Source organism: Pediculus humanus, genomic scaffold, assembly GCF_000006295.1.
Source record: "Pediculus humanus corporis 1103172107775 genomic scaffold, whole genome shotgun sequence".
In the NCBI taxonomy this organism is placed as follows: Eukaryota; Metazoa; Arthropoda; class Insecta; order Psocodea; family Pediculidae; genus Pediculus; species Pediculus humanus.
This window is the reverse complement of record NW_002987371.1, coordinates 398,349-406,006: the sequence shown is the minus strand read 5'-3', so window position 1 is coordinate 406,006 and position 7,658 is coordinate 398,349.

Here is a 7,658-nt window from a genome sequence, read left to right as displayed (position 1 = left end):
AATAAATAATAATAATAATAATAATAATAATAATAATAATAATAATAATAATAATAATTTATTTTCAAATTGATTAATTACAATATCAGAAATGTACTTTTTTCGTTAAATGGTAAATGTAAGAAGAACAAGTTTTGCGGTATTAGCTTATGTGCTGATAGAGTCTTTTTATTTATTAATTTTTACTGTTTATTTTTTTATTTGTCGAATTGAAGTTCGAAGGGTTGGCAATATTGAATAAATAAAATCACCGACGTAATAATTTACGGATGACAAAAAAAATATATGTAATTTTTTTTGTTTTCTTGCCATTTTTTAAATTTTTTGTCGCGAGTGTAAGTGTGCTTGCGTGCGTGTGCGTGTTTGTTTTTTTTGAAATTTATTTATTTGTTTATATTTAAATAACGTTTAAATTGTTTTCGAATCGGGGAAAAAAGAAAGAAAATTTTAAATTTGTTTTAAAAACTTAAAAAATAATAAGAAAAATTTCCTTTTTTTTTGCCTTTAAGGGGAAAATTTTGTTTTTATTTATTTATTTTCGCGATGGAATTTTATCGAAATAATAATAATAATAATAATTCTTTTGTAAAAATTTTTGATTTATTAAATTATATTGCAACGAATTGAATTTTTTTTTTAAGCGTAACAAAAAAAAAAATTCGTTTGAAAGAGTAAAAAAAAAAAAAAAAAAAAAAAAGGTTTCCCGATTAAACGTTAAATAATATTTTTTTTCTATTTTTTTTTTATTTTTTTGATGTTGGTATTATTTTTTTTTTTGTGAGAAAGAGAGAGATTATTTTTTTAAAAAAAACATCTTCCAAAAGAAAAAAATTTTTTTTTTTTTTAAGGGCAACAGCGAAAAATTTAATTAAAAAAAAAAAAAAAAAAAAAAAAAAAAGCTTTGAAAAAAAAAAATCTTTTTTTTTTTGATCGCTTTATATATTAAAAAAAAAAAGGAAATGGAATGGGAGGGGAGAAGGAAGAGGGAAAGGGGGTAATGGAGAAGGGGGAAAAAACGCGCGTAAAATTAATTTTAAAACGATGGGGGAGAAAAAAAAATAGAAAAAAGTTACGACGAGTAAAAAAGAAAATTAACGACTAAGAAAATAATAAAATTTCAGTACGGTTTGAAAATAAATAAAATGTCGGATTCGATCGGTCGAATCGAATCATGATCGTTCGACCAAATATAAACTTTCGATTTAAAAAAAAATAAAGAACAAAGAAAGAAAATGAGAAAAAGGAGAAAATAAATAAATAAATAAACACACAGAAATAAGAAAGAAAGAAAAGAAAAACGTTTTTTTTTCTTCTATGTTATTAAATTTAATGCTCGTTGAACCTTTCAACGGTATTTGTTTTCTTACCTGTTCACTCGAATAAGTTTTGTTGTTTAGACGAACCTGAAAAATCACACAAAATCAAGAGAGAGAGAGAGAGATGAGAAAATGGAAATGAGTGGGGAAAGAGTAACAAATAGGGAAAGAAAGACAAAGAGAGAGAGAAAACGCACACATAAAAAGAGAGAGAGAGAGAAAAGAAACACACACACACAGAGGGGGAGAGAGAGAGAGAAAGAAAGGGAGAAAACAAAATGAAATTTACAAAAATTGTCTTTTTTTCCCCCAGTTTATTTTCATGGTAGAAACATAAAAAAAAAAAATTCTCTCGTCTTGTTAAAAAAAAAAAAAAGAGTTCATTTAAGTTGGTAACACTGTCATTCGATTCTCGATTGATTGGGTTGAATGAATTTATTTCTTTTTTCTCTTTCTATCTCTCTCTCTACTTTTATGTTTAGATTTTTTTTTTTCAAAACGATGCTTTAACTCTCGTACGAGAGTGATTGGGAATGTTTTTCTAGAACTTTATTCTATAACGTTCATTATTTGAGGTTCTTTTACAAACGGAAAAACGAATCGATGACGTCACAATCAAAAATTCGATTTGTGGCCCGCGATGAAAAAAAAAAGAGAAAATTTACATGAAATAATTTCAAACATTTACCATATTTGTTTTTTCTTTCCACTCTCTCTCTCTCTCTTTTTTCATTTTTTTCGTCGTTTAATTTATTCTTCAAATGTTGCCACCTTAACAATATTTTTTATCTCATCTCTCTCTTTCTCTCTCTCTTACTCTCTTTTTTTTTCTAATTTCAATTTTTTTTGTTTTTACTTTTTTTATTTTTTCTCTTTTCTCTCTCTCTCTCTCTCTCTTTATTTTTTTTTACATTGTATAAATTATTTTTACAGCTTGGTGAATTTTACGAACGTTAAATTTTTATTTTCGAACGTCGGCGACGTTTGTCATTTTTCTCATCGGAAAAATCAAAAAAAAAAAAAATTTTTTTCCATTTTAAATATCGTTCGTACGTAAATTTGAAAATAATGAGAAATTTGGTGCGTTCATCGAAAACTTTCTCTTTCTTTTTTTCTCTCCCTCCCTCTCTCTCTCTTTTTAAGTCAATTTTCCTCGTTTTTGCATTTGTTATTTATTTATTTATTTTTTTTTCAATTTCGTTAAGGTTTCCTCACTCTCCTCACTTCCCCCTCAATAAATTTTTGTTTTGTTTTACTTTTATTTTCTCAGTTTGTTTTTCCAAAAAAAAAGAAAAAAAACAAAAACAAATTTTCCTGTGCGTTTTCCGTTTCCGTTTTATCAATTTTTTCCCTTCGAGACTCCCTCTATCGTGCATTTTTAAAAGCTGTTACGATTGGTTTTTTTTTTATCTCTTTTCATCCGTTGTTTAAATTTTTTAAATTTTATCTCGAGTTTTTTAACCGGAAACATATTTTTAATTTTTTTTTTTTTCGGAAAACTTTATTAAATTTATTTACACGTCGTGTGAAAAAAATTCAATAAAATTTTTTTTTTTTTTTAACATTTCCGTTAACGTAACGGTTTTCCTCTTGAATTTTTCAATTTTTTCCCGTCGGAGATGCTGGAGAAAAAAAAAAAGGATCGGAGAAAAAGGTGAAACGAACGACGTCGAATGGGGAAAATGATTTTTTTTTTTTTATTTGTTGTTTTTGTATGATGACAGACGTTTAGAAAGGATAAACGTGTAAAAAAAGGATTTTTTAATTTTCCTATACTGAAAAGATTTTTTTCATAAACGTTCGGAAAAAAAAAAAATATTAAAACTGGGAAATTCCAGTTAAAAATTTTTTTTTTACTCGTGTGCCATTTTTTTTTGTTTTTTATTTTCTATTTTTTGTCGACATAAAAAAAAAAAAAATAAAATAAAAGAAAATCGATGAAAATTGAAAACAAAAAATAAATAAATAAATAAATATAAAATACGTGGAAATTTAATCGTAATCATTCACTCCTTCCACGTCTTTTTATCAATACCCATTATTTTTTTATCTACTTTTTTCAAGATTATTATTATTATTATTTAAAAATTTTTTGTTATCGAAAACGGATATTTTGACGATGCCATTTACTTTTTTTTTTCTTGTGCCACGGCATCACGTTCCGATTCGCTCATACGATAGTACACACACCTAATATTCCGTTAAATTTTTTTTTTTAATAAAAAATTGTTTACTTTATTTCGATCATTAAATGCTACGATCTGTCGACACGTCACGCACACGCACCCACGCACGCTGATTTTTTCGTGGAAGGAGAAGAATGATTTTTTTAAAAAACAAAATTATAAAAATTGTTTTTGTTTTTTTGCACTTTTTAACTCTGACGCATTTTTTTTTATTTTTCGTATTTCATCGCGGGAAAAAATTACAAAAATTTTCTTTTTCTTCTGCTTTTTTTTGACGCCATTTTTTTTTCTTTATCTTACTTTTCTAAAATAAAATTAATGCGAATATATATAAATTTGTACGATTTTTAATAATTATGGCGCGTTTTTTTTTTTACTTTAAATGTAAATGAGAAGGTTGAAAAAAGGTTTTATGGAAAGAGGTTCGAGAATTAAAGTTAAGAGGAAAAAAGAGAAAAAAAGTTTTAATGAAATTCTTTTTAAAAAAAAAAAAATTTGTTTTTTTACTATATATATTTAAAATGACAAACGTGGATGTAGAAAAGGTTTTTACATGTCAGAAAAGGTTTACTACGATGATGAGGTACAAAAAAGTTTAGTGGAAGTTGTGTAAAATCGAAACGAAATGCAATTCAAATTGTTTTCTTTTTTTTCCATTATTATTTAAATTTAAAATTCTTTTGCTGTCATCGTCGTCGTCGACGACGCCATCAACATCATCATCATCACAATCGTTTTTTTCTTCGTCTTTGTCTTTTAAATTCTTGGCAACGATGAGGAAACAGTTTTCCTGTTTTTTTTTTTTTTTTACGTTTACTTCCGATTAATTCTAAACGATTTATTTAAATTTATTTATTTATTTGTTTCTTATTTGTTTATTTTTTTGTTGTTATTGAAATTAATCATTCCAGCGGGAAAACAAAACTGGAGAGGAAAAAGAAAAACGAGGAAAACCAGATGAAAATAAATAATGTTGAAACATACACAACAAGAAATGATTAATTAAATTTTTTTTTTTGTTAAGTCTGTTGCCGAATCGTCGTTAATTTCTACTACCACGACGATAATGATGATAAGGATGTTGATGATGATAACGATGATGATGATGATGATGATGATAAAGATAATGATAATTACAGTAAAAAGTATGGATAATGCTTTAATTTTTATATTTTTATTTCCAGTTATGGAATAAACAAATGAAATTTTGTTTTTTTTTTTTTTTGCCCCCCTCAAAGGAATCAAAGGTTTTTAGTTATGTTTGTTACACACATACACACACACGCGCGCGCGCGCACGCATTTATTACCACATTTCTTTTATGAGTGATATTTACTATCCTTTGTCGTAATATCACCTATGTTATCCTTTGCACCTTAATTATCATTCCATTGAAAAATTTTAAACCGTTGTTGAAATATTCAAATTTCCTTTTTTACCCGTTACAAAAAAAAAAGGAAAAATCATAGCAAAATGAAATTGTAACTGTTTTTATTTAAATCGTAATTAACATTTAATTATTTTCCTTTGGGAAAATAATTAATACGTTTTTTTTTTTTACTTAACTTTTATAGAAAGTAAAATTTTTCCTTTTTTATTTTATTTTTCCATTAGTTTTCTTTTGATTAACGAGTGAAGTTTTATTAAGAACTTTTCGAAAAGAATAATAATAATAATAATAATAATAATAATAATAATTTTTATAAAAAAAAAAAAAAAGAAACTTTTTTTTTTATTTTGTTTATTTAAAGGAAAAAAGAAAAAGGAAAAAAAGGAAAACTTTTTTATTCCTTTTTTTTTTTGATTTATTAAATTGTCATAACGTTGTAAATGTTTGTTTCGTATAGTAATCAGTTTTCGACTAGAAATTTCTTTAATTTTCCTTTTTTTTTTTGTTTTTCCTTTTTTTCTTTTCTTTTCTTTTCATTAATTTTTCGTTTTGACGTTTGTTTTTTTTTCTTTTTTTTTCGGAGGGGGGAGGGGTAATGTATGAAAGAAGAAAACAAAAAAAAAGGAAATAAACGTGCACACGACACGACATATATATATATATACTTTTTTTTTCCTTTTTTGTTTCCTTTTAATTTTTAACTTCAACCTTAGTCGTATAACTTTATTTTCCTTTTTTTTGTTTTGTTTTTCTTTTTGTTTTTTTTTTCCTTTGGGTCCAATTTAATTAGTAAATGTGAAGTTTTCTTTTTTTTTAAAAAAAAAAAAGAAAAAAAAATTTAATTTTTTTTTTTTGAATTTTCTCAAAGGAAAAGATTTTAAGTCCGCACATTAAAATTTCATTTTTTCTTTAATGTTAAATTTATTATTATTATTATTAATATAAAAAAAGGAAAAAATTTTTAATATAAAAATGAAATTTTTTCCTTTTTTTTTTTTGGTTAAAATGATTGAAAGATGAAAAAAAAGAGGAAATAAAAATCAAAGGTTGGTTTCTCTTTAGTACCTTTAATTTGGCGGTCGCGAAACCTTTTAACCTTTTAACCTTTTCTTTACAAAGAGAATACTTAAAAAAAAATTAATATTTTTATTATTATCATAGAGAGATTCGTATTGATTTTGATTAAACCGACCGTCCAAAAAAAAATTTTTTTTTTAACGAATCGCATAGAAATTTTCCGAAACTTTTCACGTCGAACTCGTTCGATTGTATCGGGGGAGGGGGAGGGAAAGGAAAAAAAAAGAAAAAAGGAAAAAAAAACAATCGAATACCTGTGTAACAATTTAAATCATTAAATTATAATTAATCCACCCTGGATTTGTGAGAGATTAATCATTTATTTCATGCTTAAAAATAAATTCGATTTCCTTTTTAATCCTCTCTCTGTTCCTCCTCTTTCTCCCTCCGACTCGTTTCCCCTTCTCCCCGTTTTTTTTTTTTTTTACAACGTTGGCAATTATTTTCATTTCCGATTTTTTCTTTTTTTTTTTTTTTGATTTTATATATTTTATTTGAAAAAAAAAAAAGTAAAATAAATAACCGGAAGCGGAAAAGGAAATTTATTAAATCACGCGGATTTAACGAATTTTTTTATTACAACTGAATAAAGTGATTGGTTCTCTCTTGTGCCACGTTCGTTTTGTTTCACGTTCGTTTCATAAATTTATTATTATTATTATCATTTTTTATTGTTCCAAAGGTTTCCGCCATTTTTTTTTTCTCTCTCTCTTTCGTTCGTTAATTATCTTTCGTCGTCTTTCGACGTTTTTAAAACCTTTTAAACTTTTTTTGAATTCTTTTTTTGAGTTTAAAAAAAAATCAGGATTTAAAGATTTAAAAAAAAAAAAAAAAAAAAAAAGAAAGCGGAAGTTATTGAAAATATTTCAAAAGTTTTTTTTTTTTAAAAACGTAACAAGAGTAATAATAAAATGTTAAAGAGTTTATGATTTATGCGAATATGTTTTAAAAAAACTTTTTACTTTCCTCTTTCATTTTCCTTTCATTTTCCCTTTTTTTTTAAAAGGATAATGAAAGGGTTTGAAGAAAATTTTTTTTCATACAATTTTTAGTTTTTACCCCATTTCCTCCTTTTTTTTTTTTAAGAACGTTAAAAAAAGAAATTTTCTCTTTAATAAGGTTTTCAAGCGACTTTTAAAAAAAAATTTTTGACGTAAAGAATGTGTGGGGAAGTACGAAACGTAACAAAATTAAATTTTTCCCTTTTCCTGTTCGTCATCATCATTATCATCATTATTATCATTATCATCTATAAAGACAAAACTATGAAAATATTTTTTTACTTTATTCATTCCAAAAAAACAATTATTATTATTATTATTAATGAAAATTTTTAAAAGAAACAGATGGAAAAATTTGGAAAAATAAATAAATAAATTGAATTTTCCGATGGAGTATGGAGGGGGGAGGGAGGCAGGGGAGGAAATTCGGTATCATTTGAATTTTAAACTTCCCGGGAAAAACGTCGAATAAAAAATTTTTTTTTTTCGCACGCGCGCTCGTAAATTAAATTTAAATGATTGAAAAAATCTTCAGGTACAAAATCGTCGCTATTATTATTATTTTAATTATTATTATTTGTGGTTTTCGTAGTGAAAAATTAAAAAAAAAAAAGTGGGAAAGAAAGAAAAACGTTTGATGACGAATATTAAATAAATGCGATGCGGATAATAATTAAAAAACTTTGTT